This window comes from Chrysemys picta, chromosome 4 (genome assembly GCF_011386835.1).
Source record: "Chrysemys picta bellii isolate R12L10 chromosome 4, ASM1138683v2, whole genome shotgun sequence".
Taxonomy (NCBI): Eukaryota; Metazoa; Chordata; order Testudines; family Emydidae; genus Chrysemys; species Chrysemys picta.
Window position 1 is genome coordinate 34,170,720 of NC_088794.1, and position 12,787 is coordinate 34,183,506.

Sequence of the window (12,787 nt, forward strand, 5' to 3'; positions counted from 1 at the left end):
CAGCCCCCCTGCTTCAAAAAAACTGAAGAAAGCTACAAAAAAGGGGCAGCCCTCTCCAGCAAAGAAGTTGGTGAGGCACAAAAGTGCCTCAGGCAGGTCAACAGTTTCCCTGCCTGTGTTTCCTCAACTCAGCACTTTTGAAGAGCCGGGCTCCTCCGGCACCGCACGAAAGCCGCATCAGGCTGCGGCGGCGGCGCGAAGCTCCGGTGCCGAGGCTTCAGGCTTTCAGTTGCCTGCCTCGTTTATGGCACCGTTCGGCACCGAGACGAACACGGTGCCAACATTTCCAGCCTTGCCTGACCCTGTGCGGGCTGATGTCCCCCCGGCACCTACCACGGCACCGGCAATCGCAGCACAGGCTGACAGGGAGATCAAAGGAAAACCCCCTGCTCAGAGGAATGTTCCCTCAGGGCAACTTCCTCCTCTGCAGCTTTCACCTCATGCAGGAGCCTCCCCTTTTCAATTCACTCAGACAGCAGATCTATTGGTCTCACCTATTCTGCAGTCTCCCCTGATAAATGCCTGTTTTTCTCCAATGCTGGATTCAGGATCAGAACAACCTTCCTCCAGTGAGGAGGAAACTGATCCACAGGCAGTTTTTTCTCCTTCTCAAGACTCCCAGACCCAGATCAACAGGGGTTACAAAAAAACGACCTCAGCCTGTCCTCAGTATCCTGCCCCATGGGGAGTGAACCCTTGGATGGCAACACCTATGCCCTACCCACCACCTTGGCAATGTTGGGCACCATGGGCATCGTACCCCCGAGAACACATGCGCTACGGCACTTCGACCAGGCGCAACACCGGTTTAGCACTGCCTCGTGACGGACCTGCCAGTGACATAAGATACCAGGCAGCACCGTCACACTCCCAGGAGCAACTGAGTCCTGCTCCTATTCCAGCAGAGTCCGACGTAACGCTTGAGGAAGCCTTACTTCCCCTTCCTCCAACCCCGTCGGATGACTATGCCAAATTCCAAGACCTCTTTAAAAGAGCTGCAGGTGACTTGAAAATTAACTTAGAGGAAGTCACTGAACAACGGCATGAACTAACAGACATTTTGCAGCCCTCTTCTTCCTCTAGAGTGGCATTACCAATCAACATAGCCCTTTTAGAACCCGCTAAATCCATCTGGCAGAATCCAGCCACTAGCCTACCTACCTGTAAACAAGCGGACAGGAAGTACTTCATTCCTTCAAAGGGCTCTGAATTCCTTTTTACCCATCCAGCGCCAAACTCATTGGTAGTGGACACAGCAAACCAGAGGGCCAAACAACAGTACGCCCGCTCCACCCCAGCCAACAAGGACAGTAAACGCCTGGACCTCTTCGGCCGTAAAGTATATGCATCCTCGACGCTACAATTTCACATAGCTAATTATACCGCAGTCCTTGCAAAATATGACCACAAAAACTATAATAAATTCATGGATTTTATTGATCACATCCCAGAACAGAAGAAACAACAATTCACAGCTCTGGTTTCCGAGGGACAAACCATATCATGCACCGCTCTCCAAGCGGCCCTCGATGTAGCTAACACTGCAGCAAGGTCGACCGCCACAGCAGTGGTCATGCGACGAGGTTCATGGCTCTCTTCCTCCTTCTTCCCTCGAGAGGTCCAGAGCACCATTGAAGATCTTCCCTTCGATGGGGAAAAACTTTTTGCCTCCACCACAAACGACATGCTGCATTCGATGAAGGACGCAAGAGCAACCCTCCGGTCCCTAGGCCTCCAGCCACCTGCGACCAGATGACGACAATATAGATATCAACCTTATCACCGACCACGCTACCTCACATTTTCACAACACTCCTATAGACCACAGGAACAACAACAGCAACAACGACGCCAAAGACCAAGATTCCAGCGTCGTCGTCCTAATTCTACAGGGGCGCTGCAACCCCCTCCAACTAATAGGCAGATTTGAAGCATTGGTCAAGGGTTTAGAAAACAGCATTCCCACTTCAGCCGGCACACCTATCTTTGGACACTGCCTACGACCATTCTCTCATCAATGGCAGAAAATTACATCCGACAAATGGGTCATAGAGCTAGTTACAATTGGATACGCCATCCCCTTCCTCTCCCTCCCTCCCACCCACCCACCCTCCCCATCCCTCTTCAGGGACCCATCTCACGAGCAACTACTCTTCCAAGAAGTGCAGCATCTCCTTCAACTGGGAGCAGTAGAAACTGTGCCAGAACGACACAGAGGGAAGGGTTTTTACTCCCATTATTTCTTAACAGAGAAGAAAAATGGGGGATGGCGACCAATCCTCGACCTCAGGCGGCTCAACAAATTTGTCAAAAAGCCAAAGTTCAAGATGGTCACTCTCACCACTATAATCCCAGCGCTGAAGCAGGGCGACTGGTTTTCAGCCCTCCACCTACAGGATGCCTATTTTCATGTGACTATACACCCATCCCACAGACGATTCCTACGCTTTACTCTCGGCTCCACACATTTCCAATACAGGGTTCTCCCTTTCGGACTGTCCACGGCCCCCCGTGTTTTTTCCAAGATCCTAGCCGTAGTTACAGCCTACCTCAGAAAACAAGGGGTCGTAATATTTCCTTACCTAAACGATTGCCTCCTCAAAGCTTCAACGTTCGACGAAGCTCTCCGATCCATACGGCTTACCATCGATTGTTTCCTATCTTTAGGCCTGCAAGTAAACAAAAACAAATCCACATTATACCCCACCCAACATCTGGAGTTCATAGGGGCATACCTCGACTCCCGGACGGGGTTGGCATCTCTCCCACCAGCTCGCTTCAATTCTATAAGTCAACTAGCCACAAGGATTCGCAACAGTCCCCAGGTGACTGTCCGGGACTGCCTACAAATACTAGGTCACATGGCCTCATGCACCTCCGTCGTTCAAAATGCACGTCTATATATGAGGTGCTTCCAAGCGTGGTTGGCCACAGTGTACAGACCGAATGTGCACCCTCTAAACAAGACTCTCTCCATACCTGCCTGAGTCAAAGATTCTCTACAGTGGTGGACAATTCACTCCAACCTCTGCTCTGGAGTCCCCTTTCTTCAGCAGGCTCCATCCCTCATACTGACGACCGATGCATCTCTGACAGGATGGGGTGCACACATGTCTCACCACACAGCCCAGGGGCTTTGGTCTTCAACCGAGACCTCTCTCCATATAAATGTCCTAGAACTTCGAGCCATTCGCAATGCGTGCCGTCAATTCCTACCACTGATCAAGAACCAACACGTACGCATAATGAAAGACAATATTGCATGCATGTTCTACGTGAACAGGCAGGGGGGAGCTCGATCCCAGTCCCTGTGCACAGAGGCTATGAAACTCTGGAACTGGTGCATTGCGAACAACATCCGGGTATCAGCGGCCTACCTTCCTGGAGTGATGAATACCACAGCGGACGAACTAAGCAGACGTTTCCCGTGGGATCACGAATGGGAATTAAACGAGCACATCATTCGCGACATATTCCGCATTTGGGGCTACCCAGTAATAGACCTCTTTGCAACTGCAAAAAACAAGAAATGTCCCAATTTTTGCTCCAGAGCAGGGCTAGGCAAACATTCCCTGGGAGACGCATTCATGATCCCATGGCACCAAAACTTACTGTATGCGTTTCCCCCGATACCGGTTCTGAACAGGGTCCTGATAAAAATACGAACAGATGGAGCCAAAGTGATCCTAATTGCCCCATCATGGCCCAGACAGCCCTGGTTTCCGTTTCTCACCAAAATGTCCATTCGACCACCAATCCCCTTGCCTCTCATTCTGAACCTCCTATCACAACAACACGGCCGTTTTCTCCACCCCAACTTATCCATGCTCCACCTCAAAGCATGGTTCCTACATGGTTCTCCCAAAATGAACTAGATTGTTCTGAACAAGTTCAAAGAGTGCTCCTGCATAGCAGAACACAATCTACTCACACCACCTATCTATGTAAGTGGAAACGATTCACACACTGGTGTTCAACTAAACAACTTAGTCCCACGTCAGCACCTCTTCCGCTCATACTTGACTACCTATTGGACCTTAAGCAATCCGGCCTTTCTTCCAGTTCCATCAGGGTCCATTTAGCTGCTATTACAACTTTTCATGACAAAATTGAGGGTACTTCCGTATTTGCTCATCCTATCACCAAGCGCTTCCTCAAGGGACTCCAAACCCTATACCCAGACATAAAACCACCCACCACCCCGTGGGACCTTCATCTAGTTCTCTCTTGCCTAACCCAACAACCATTTGAACCCCTAGCCACGTGTTCCCTTTTACACCTTTCGATGAAAACAGCATTTTTAGTGGCAATTACCTCCGCCAGGCGGGCAGGAGAAATAGCAGCTCTTATGGCAGACCCACCATATACGATATTTTTCAAAGACAAGGTTACCCTCAGGTTACACCCCAATTTTCTTCCTAAAGTACACTCCTCGTTCCACATTAATGAGCCGATTCACTTACCAACCTTTTTCCCGAAGCCACATGCGAACTCGCTCGAAGCCTCAATGCATACACTAGATGTACGCAGGGCCTTGTCCTTCTATTTGGATAGAACCAAACCTTTTAGAAATTCTTCCAGACTTTTTGTTTCCATCACGGAGCGTTCCAGAGGTACACCTATTTCTACCCAGAGACTTTCGAATTGGATTTCTCAGTGCATCCGGTTGTGCTATCAGATGAAGAAAGTTACACCTCCAGACGGCATCAGAACACACTCCACTAGATCTATGGCTGCCTCTGTAGCATTCTTACGCAAAGTTCCCCTGGCTGATATCTGTAAAGCAGCTACCTGGTCCTCTGAGCACACTTTTGTTAAACACTATGCCCTTACTCAAGGCCCTCTATCTGATATACGTTTGGGCAGGGCTGTACTATCAACGGCGTTCCTATCAGATCCGAAGTCCCTACCTCCTTAAGATACATGGCTTTTAAGTCACCTAGAGTGGAGCACCCACAGGGACATCTCTCTCGAAGAAGAGGAGGTTACTCACCCTGTGCAGTAACTGACGTTCTTCGAGATGAGTGTCCCTGTGGGTGCTCCACTACCCACCCTCCTCCCCTCTACTTCGGAGTTGGGGTAGCCTCCGTTGTAGAGAAGGAACTGAGGAGATTGGCCACGCATGCGCACTATTATCCTAGACTCACTGCGGGGGGCAGCCTCTGCGCATGTGTGGCCAGTACGAGTACTGCTACGAAAAGTCTCCGAGTGAAGGCGCAGGGACGCACCAACACCTAGAGTGGAGCACCCACAGGGACACTCATCTCGAAGAACGTCAGTTACTGCACAGGGTGAGTAACCTCCTCTTCTGAAAGGTTACCGACCCCTGGACTAAATAAATGGAAGCAAAGTTTTCCAAAGCACTCAAGTTACTTAGGAGCCCAGGTCCCACTAACTTTCAGGTACCTAAGTCACTTTTGAAAATGAGACTTAGGCTCTTAAGTCACTAGCTGCTTTTGAAAATTTTACCTTAAATTTAGGAGTCAAAAGTTGGAAACAGAAGCAGGGAGAAGAGAAGTGATTTGCTCAGGTCACACAGCAGGAGAGCAGATGAGCCAGGAAAAGAAGAACCCAGATCTCATGGGGGGCCCAGTCTAATGCCCTAACCACTGGGTTATGTCGTCTCTCTGTAGTGTTACCCACAATTCCTTTGCGCAGTCAGGTACCCTGTTCAGTGCCTGACACACATGTGAGAGGAGTCTCATGGAAGGAACAGCGAAAGCGATGTCTCTGTGCTTGTATCCTGCTGGAGTGCAATGCAGGTTACATGAAAGATTGCGGTTCCTGGGAGGAGGGGCGTGTGTGATCCATTTTCAATGTTGTGTTGTGCAGTAAAAGTTCCAGATCAGCCATCGCGCTCTGTCCTTTCCCCCTCTTTCCATGTTGTTTATTTATTTATTCATTTATTTTAATATCTTTTTTGAGAGCCCACTTCTCACACAGCCCCATGTCGCAGCCATCTATTTAAAAAAAGAGTGCTTTTCTTGCAGTGGCAGAGGAAGAGATGTGGAAGCTGATGGAGTGGGACTGAAGTGTGAAAACACCTCTATGCCTCATAAACCCAGGTTTATTATTAGCTGGCTGAGTTAGATCACAAGGTGTCAGCTGGGGAACTGGAGAGTCATTACACCTTAATTCCTCTTTGCATTCTCCCCCAGAGAAAAGAGAAAAACCTGGGTCAGCAGTTTTGTTGAATTGTTTTTGAAATAAAAGAAACACACCGAGAGATTGAGTGTGCGCATTTTCAGGATTATTCTCAGAAATAAATTGTAACGTACACAGCTTAGTTAATCAGTTTTTTTTACGTGTAACTGCATTATAAAAGTAAAAAGCCCAGCAAAGAAATCAAGATAGATTAGTACCAAGTCATTAGTGAGGTGAGGAGGACACCTGTTTAATATAAATTGGCTCAATATCAGCATTTTTTATGGCTTCCAGAACAAAGAATCTTCTTCTTATTAATTTATTTATTATTAAATGAACGTGGAGGGTGTATGGCAATTTTGACATTGTATCATGAAATAGAACTCCTAGACTTCTAACCTTGTCTGGGAAGGGGGAAAACAAAAATCCTGCCTGATTTATGGGAAAATTGCCTTAAGCTGTGGGTGACATTAGCAATGAAAATGTCAAGCTCAGAAGTGTCATACATAAGTGTGCTGTAATTTCACTGTATTTAATGTTATGGGACAATAACCAGGAGATGTGCACTTCTGCTCAGCCATTTGCAACACGGCATTTGTGATAGCATTGAAGTTTGATGTTTATAGAGAACAAAGCCTGCAGCTGTGTCAGCTCTGTGATCCTTGGCCCTCTTTCCTTGCTCTGCAGGAGTGAATGGGACTTACTCCTATTCTGCAAAGGAGAGTAGGCCCCCCAGGATCATCTAAAGTGCGAATTCTCAGTGAAAAAATGAATTGGATGGTTTCAGCTTGGTTCCCCTTATGAGAGATGTTCCTAGCACTACTGTTTAGTTTCCTGCTGGAAATCTCTCTCATGTTTCTCTTTTCAAGGGATAGTGCTGATCTTTTCCCCAAAGTAATCTGTGTTCCATGCAGAAGTACAGCGTCCCTCCACTTTTATTATTGACTGTTATTTACATCAGAAATGACATCTGATGACACTGCAGCTACAGGAAGTGTTTTTACACTAATTGAAAGAATCCCACAGTGTTCCTGCCTGAATTATTCTTTTGTGTTGCCCATCTTGGCGCTTCATTTCTCATTGAGTCCCAGTCTTAGGCCTTGGCAAGCTGAAAGGTATGCGACTAAATACCCCTGTTAATATGCAGCTGATCAACAATAATTGATGAGCCAAATAAACTTCCATTTCCCCTTGCAAGAACCCTTCCTGTTCCTGAGCAAAGCTTGGAATATCTGTCATGAAGAAAGCCATCATAGAATCCATCCTAAATTTTATATAAGACCATGGTTGGGACTGGCCACTTCAGCAGTTTTACTTCTAGCATTATCTCCAGCAAAGCTGGGTATACTCAGTAAAACTTCTAGTCCTTTGTTTTTAACATGGAAGGCCAGACCTTCAGGTGGTATAAATTGATGTAGCTCCATTGAAGTCAGTCTGTATAACTACTGTGGGAAGGTTTATGTCTTGTTTGGTTTAATATTTTTGGTTAAGGTGGCTTGCTGAGTCACCACTAGATTTGTTTTAATTTCTGCTTTAATGTTTACACACTGTTTCAGTTCTGTTTATTCATTAAACACAAATAAAAGCCAGGAGCTCAGTTCTAACGAGCAATTTCTCTGATGCAGTAGTGAGCACATTTTATAGAGGGGCAACAAACCTTGGAAACAGCTTTCAGTTTCAAGCTGCCCAGGAATTATCCTTTAAAGATGTTAAAGAAAAAAAGGAAAGAGAAATGTTGTGACATTTCCCAATGGATATCTGTGGAGACTCACAGAAATATGTGAATTATGTTTTATGAAAAGCATTTGTGCCTCAGTTTACCTGTGTGATATTATCCTGCCTGACTGCCAGGAGTTAAATCAAAGGAGGCTGTCAGGAGGGAAAGAAACAGGAAATGAAAGAATGGCAAAGATAAGACACCTGGAGTAAATCCTTTGGAAGTGGTTAAGATAACAGTGGCTGGGCCATCAGTTGGGAAGATGCTGGTTTCCAGATGCCAGGCAGAGTTACCCAGCTGGGGTGCCAAGGCTGCAAACATGGAGATAGAAAAGCTATACATTATTAAAGAGCCCCATAGAACCTGGAAGGGGGAGTGAGTTGTCAGCAGCTGCCCAGGAGGTGAAATCTCTAACAGAGACCAGGCAGCAGCAACTCATTCTGTCTTTTGCAACCAGAAATGGGAGATAACTGAGGTGAATGCAACTTACCAAAGCTTGCAAGGAAGGATTAGTGTTTGTGTAAGGAGAACTATGCATTTTGGGCTTTGTTTTTAGCCTTTGCTCTGCATGCTACATACCCTTTGGGTGAATAAATAATGCTTTCTTTTGAAGAAGCTGTTTGTAAGTCACTGGAACAGCTCCCTGGTCACAAGACTCCAGAGGAAAAGGGCTTACAGGTGCCAAACCTAGTTGTGCTGTCATAGTAACATGGTTGGTAAACAGGGGGGCCGCCACCCAGAGATCCAGTGCAAGGGTGGTGGGACTGGGAGATTTGAGAGAGGTGCAGAAAGTCAGGCCTTTGGGGTGCACTCAGGAAGGACTGAAAGGGTCTAGCGGCACACAGGCTCTGTCACAGCTACCAGGCGAGCTAAGTCCTGTTTTCAAAGGGACTCGGCCAGGTTTACAAAGTTATTTATCTGCCAAAAGATGCAGATAGAGGCCTAATGCGATTTGCAAAAGCAATTAACTAAGTTAAGTGCCAAATTCCCATTGGCAGTTAGGCGCCTAACATGGTGCTTTTGAAAATCCGCTAGGCATCTACCTGTGTGTGGGTGCCTAAATACCTTTGTCTATCTGGCTCTTTGGCATTTAAGAGCCCAAGTCTCATTGAAAGTCAGTGGGGTTTATGCTCCTAAGTGCCTAAGGCCAAGATTTCCAAAAGAGACTAATGATCTGAGTGCCTAGTTTGGGGCACCTGAAAGGGACCTGATTTTCAAAGAGGTGGGTAAAGAGCACTTCCTGAAAATCAGGCCTCTTCAAGGTATCTCAAGTTGGGAATCAACATTTGAGACCCCCAAAATCACCAGTCACTTCTGAAAATCTTGATCTAAGTCAGTTTTGAAAATGGGGACTTTTGCGCCTAAATCACTCAGGTGTTGAAAATTTCACCCAGTTGGAAGCAGAATTAGGCTCGATTAGAGAATTCCCATTGACCTCCAGGGCAGCAGGTTTGGTTTCATTGAATATGAGATGTGGATGAGATTTCCTTACGCCTCTCCCTCTAAATCACAGGGATTTTCATTACAAGAATCCAAATGTGTGTGTGGTTTTTTTTTTTTTTTTTTAAATTGACTTAGAGGGTGTTTTTCTTTTTTCTTTGAGCTCAAAATATGCAGCATAACCACTAAAAAGGAAAAAAAAATAGTAGGATATGTAAATGAGAGAGCCCTCCCCCAAAGAGCCTTTTCTAGCCAGCTCATATCCATATTAAAAGAAGAAATAAAGCAGATTTCAGAGGTTCACTAGAGCATCCAGCAATGAAAAACAATCAGACTGAACCAGGCTCAGAATATAAAAACAAACCATCAAATTTTACTGGGAATTAAAACAGAAGCTGCAACATTGACAGAAAGTGAGTGAGAGTGAGAGAGAGAGAGAGCAGATTAATGGCAACATTTTTAATGTGATTTTTTGTGTTCATGTGCTTTCATTACAAGGGTAAATCTACTCTATGAAAATTAAATTTATATTGAGCGGTAGTAGTCCAGTCACTTACTACATAGTGGGAGTGTTGTTTAAGTGGTTAAAAGCAGAGGACAGGAAGCCAGTATTGTCGATCTTATTCCCAACCCGACCTGCAAGTTATTTAATCTTTTTGTTAGTTCTAAATGTTACTTATCTGTAAAATGGTGCTAATTCTTAGTTAGGGCCTCATCTAAAGCCCATTGGCGTCAATGAAAAGACTCCATTGGCTTCAATAGGCTTTGAATCTGGCCCTGACCTCACAAGATGGTTATGAGGATTAATTAATTAACATCTGTAAGATGTGCTGTGAGATCTCTCATCTCTTTGCCTGCTTTCCAAGCTGTTGAAAAATGTCAGCAATTTTCCTGGCACATGAATTCCAACATCACTTCAATGGGACTGAAAATCACCAGTCAATTCATCTCTTGCCACTGAGATTTTTTTGTTTTTGTTTATTACTTTGCAATGAGAGAGCTGAATGGAAGTGTGATGGGGGTAGGCTTGGCCCAGAGGCCCCTTGTTAGAGGCTTCAGGGTCTTGCCACACCCTGTCCCAGAGAGGAGCAGAAAAGAAGTCCTCCAAGTGGTCTAAAGTGACTGTAGGGGAGGCAATCAGAGGGGCTGCATGAGTGGCCAATAAAAGGAGCAGCAGAGACAGAGTTAGTTGCTGCCTGGAGCTGGAAGAGAAAGGACAGTGTTTCTAACTGGCTGAAAGAGCAGCGGGATCATGGACAGATCAATGCAGGCCGGGACTGGGGGAGCTAAGAAGGAGCTTCTGGCTGGCTGCTGGGACTGAGCAAGGGCTGAGTTCAGAGAGGTGCGTGCCAGTCTGTTCCACGAACGGAGTGTTTGCAGGAACGCACTCAACCAAGGGGGTGCTTACGAGAGGCAGGTGCCACCCCATTATAGGAAGCTTCCCATTGTTTCTTGGTTTTAATTAAGTAATAGTTTAGTACCCGCTGTTTTGATTGCAATGATGAGATATTCATCCCCCAGCATCTAACAGAAGCTGAAGTCAATTTGATCTCACCCTCAGATGTAACTTTTAAATTTTAAACCATAGGCTGTGATTACTCCTTTGAATTTGCACCTGATCTTTTTCAGCCTACATAAAAGTGTTATCCTGGGCCCGAATGTATAAAAGTGATTTAGTGATCTTTGGTGCCTCCATTTTTGGATGCCCATCTTGAGACACCTTAAAGAGGTGTGACTTTCAGAGGACGAATATGCAATAACTTTCTGAAAAACAGTCTATATTTTAAGGTCTCTCCAGCTGATCACCCCAAATCACTAGTCCCTCTTGAAATTGTAGGGTCTGGTTCTTTGTATCATAACTGTTTCTACAGTATGGTAGTTGAGGTTTTTGGTCCACACAGGAAATGTGCGTGAGGCAGTATGATGGCTGGATGTGAGGTGAGGATAGATGGACAGGCAGGGAATAAACATTGACAAATATTCAGAGTTAAGATTGTTTCTGGAACCTAAACTATGAATTTCCCGATTTCGCCCCCCCCAACACTTCTGTTGTTAAACTTTAACCATAACTTGGTTTTTAAATGTTTGAATTTTTTCCTATAATTACAATGTTCTAATAAAGTTGTTTTATTTGAAATGATGTCTGCTTCCAACATTAACTATATCTTCATTAAGATTCTTGTATTGGAACATGATAAAAGTCTGTAATAAACAGGGGGTGGTGTTAGCCTTTATTGAGTATCTCTCACAATGCTGACAAATATGGAGCCTGTGAGAGCTAAGAATTGGCTTTGTATCATATAATCTTTCATGTCTTATTCTTGCATGCAGGGAAGATTTTGTTTTTTAAAGTCGATATTTCAATTTCTGTTTTCACATTTTCCATTGCCTGAAAGAGTTAAGTAGCACAGTGAACCTTGTACAGGATATTCATTGGCAATATTGGAGAAGCCCTGTAGCTCTGTGTAGGTAAACACCATTCCAGTTGCCTTTGAATGCCCTCTGTGTGTCAGAGGTAAGTAAATAAACTAACTATATTAATTGCTTCTAAGTCCCTTGGGTGCCTCCACTCACGGGGTTGTACAGTAAAGTTAATGTAATGTAATATTAATGTAGTGTAATAGTGTAATATCTGCAAAATTAAAACTTTCTCCTAGTGCATAGGACTGCCACTATTAATGCTGAACCTCTAATAATGCATTTAAAGAGGGAGGTAATAAACAAAAGGAGGGTCCCTCTGGAACAGTATAATTTCAATTTTCCTCGTGCCTTTTTCTGCTGGGGTGGGAGAAAAGGAAATTGTATTTGTATATAAGGAATCACACTGCTAAAGAGAGCGTACAAGATAAGGCAGCGAAACTCCTCTGTTGTGGTAGTTGTTGCTGCTAGATTTAGGGGAACAGAAAGGATGAGGATAGATTCTGTCATTGCAGTGATGAACTGAGGTCAGAGGTTGAAATTCCTCCTAACTAGTTGCCATCGGGTGGGTACTTCTTGAGCAAGTCTTATGTCTGTGTTTGACAAGTACCTGCCCAGTGGGGGACCATGGATGAATCTTTCTCTTAGAAAGAGGGATACACAAGGAGAGCAAATGCTGAAGCAGAGGAGGGAGTGGGGAAGGAGCATGGAGAAAAAACTGGCAGTGGCTCCTGGCCTGTCCACTTTTCGCTGGGGCGAACCCCTTCCTCTTCCTGCCGAGGCCCCATCCCCCTGGCCAGGCCAGCATGGAGCCTGGCTGGGGAGCCCAGGCAGTTGTGGAAGCCCCATGGATCCTTCACCTGCTCGTAGTGCGGGGGGAGGGAGGGAACTGAGAGCAACCCCCGGCCCATGTCCCCACCCCCTGGACTCCCGGCCCAGGGCAGGTGGAGGGTGTGCAACTCCACGCTGGCTCACCAAGCTGTCCATGCAGCTCTCCCCGACCCAGCTCCCTGGGGGCGGGGGCCTTGGAGCCACAGGCCGGCCATGGTAAGAGCCATGTGGGCAGCT

General features: G+C 45.9%; 1 protein-coding gene across 15 annotated transcripts in view; it reads left to right on the plus strand.

The window, feature by feature from the left end:
* Positions 1 to 12,787, plus strand: part of TSPAN4 (tetraspanin 4) — a 716,150-nt gene that overhangs the window by 277,755 nt on the left and 425,608 nt on the right. The window contains exon 1 of one of the 15 annotated variants that reach the window (XM_042862179.2): positions 11,751 to 11,816. The exons of the other annotated variants lie outside the window; for them this stretch is intronic. The gene's annotated coding sequence lies outside the window, so the exon portion shown is untranslated. Of the gene's footprint in view, positions 1 to 11,750; positions 11,817 to 12,787 lie in introns of those variants that run through there. 15 annotated transcript variants of the gene reach the window in all.